Below are 1,859 nucleotides of genomic sequence, written 5' to 3' on the forward strand. Positions count from 1 at the left end.
TGCTGCTGCTGCTGCTGCTGTTGTTGTTGTTGTTGTTGTTGTTGTTCTTCTTCTTCTTCTTCTTCTTCTTCTTCTTCTCCATCACTTCCGGGTCTGCTTCGTTTCGCCTTATTATGAAGTCTATTGCGGGTTTTTTTTTTATCTCAGCAAAATACGTTTTTTATAGGATTTTTTTCTTCTGCAGCTTCTGACACTTCAACGACACACACGTTAAATAAATATGTCATATAGATAAAGATTTTAGTCTTGGAGTGTTTCTATCGCATAATACAAATACATGTCATTAATATTTTATGAAGAGAAGGCCGAAGGATGGTCAGAACCGTTCGAACAACGGTAAAATGTTTTGTGGTATTTTTTCAGCTTCTTTACATTCTGAATCGAAATCCCACTGGGATCAGTTTTGCCGTTCATTCCTGCCGGGTCGATAACAATATAGCCCCGGTCAAGTGCTGTAGTGGATAAGTTCGACTAGCATCTTCCCCTCAAAATTACTGGCCTTGTGCTTAAATCAGAAACCATTATTATTGTCAAAGCAACAAGTTAAGGGGGCGAGTTGGTAGAATTGTTAGCACGCCGGACAAAAGGCTTAGCGGCATTTCGTCCGTCTTTACGTTCTTAGTTCAAATGCCACCGAGGTTGACTTTGCTTTTCATCCTTTCGGGGTCGATGAAATAAATACCAGTGAGCACTAGGGGTCAATGTAATTGACTTAATCCCTTCCCCCACAAAACCCCAAATGCCTTGTGCCTTTAGTAGAAAGGATTATTAAGGCAGGGAGCTGGCAGAATCGGTAGAGCGTCGGAAAACATACCTTGTTACAGCTTTTTATATAATGGGCTCAAATCCCTCCATAAGCTCGATAAAATAACGCACTAGTCAAGTACTGGGGTCGAATGTATCAACTAACCCCTCCCCTCAAAATGACTGCCCTTTTCACGAAATTAGGAGCCGTCCATATTAATACGCAGAAAGCCGTAGGGTGGGAAGAATCGTCAGAGCGTCGAGTTCAAAATGCCGAAGAAAATTTTATTCCCTGAGTTTAGATCTCATAAAAGATCGTCTTTGCCTTTCATTTCACTGACGTTGATAAGATAAAAGCGCCAGGTAAATACTACGATCAATTTAATCGATTATATCTTCCCCCCACCTTAAATTTGTAACCGCTTGACCATGCAAGAGAGACTTATTAATGTTGTTACTTTTGATAAGCGATGAAGCGAGACGCAGCAGAACAACAAAAGAAACGAGTTGCTGTATGAAACATACTACACAACCATACGATGTCTCCTGGGGCTAAATTACAGCAACATTCGTCCTGAACCAGGATTGCCATGTTATGTTGGCAAATAATCTTTACTCCAAAGCACTGTTGCTGAGTATCTCACGTTGTGAGATTTACAAATAGTAATTTTCTAATCGCTTCTGTGTTTAAGAATAAGACCACAAAACGCTGAAATTTTTTATGTGTTGAAGAATAAGGCGACGAAACATTAGACTTTCTATACAGTATCGAAGAATAAGATCATCAAGCGTTGGGATTTCAACTCTCTCTTGAATGGCAAGCCCACGAAAAGACATTCTTTCTGATGAAGAGCAAAGCCCCGAAACATTAATCTTTCTACTCCTAATGGCAACCGAAATAAGTTGACATCCAATGACGCTCTTTTCGATGATTTATTCTTGCTAACAAAACCCCACGAATGTTCATGGATTCTGAATTTTATCCAGGTTGTGTGGTATCCTACCAACGAAAATATTCACGCTGATAATGCCCGACCAAACTAATCCATGAACGTGTGAGTTCTTTACCCAAAGTAATCAATATTTACACACTTAAAATCAAATTAGTTTTTTTT

Source organism: Octopus bimaculoides, chromosome 11 (genome assembly GCF_001194135.2).
Source record: "Octopus bimaculoides isolate UCB-OBI-ISO-001 chromosome 11, ASM119413v2, whole genome shotgun sequence".
Lineage (NCBI taxonomy): Eukaryota > Metazoa > Mollusca > Cephalopoda > Octopoda > Octopodidae > Octopus > Octopus bimaculoides.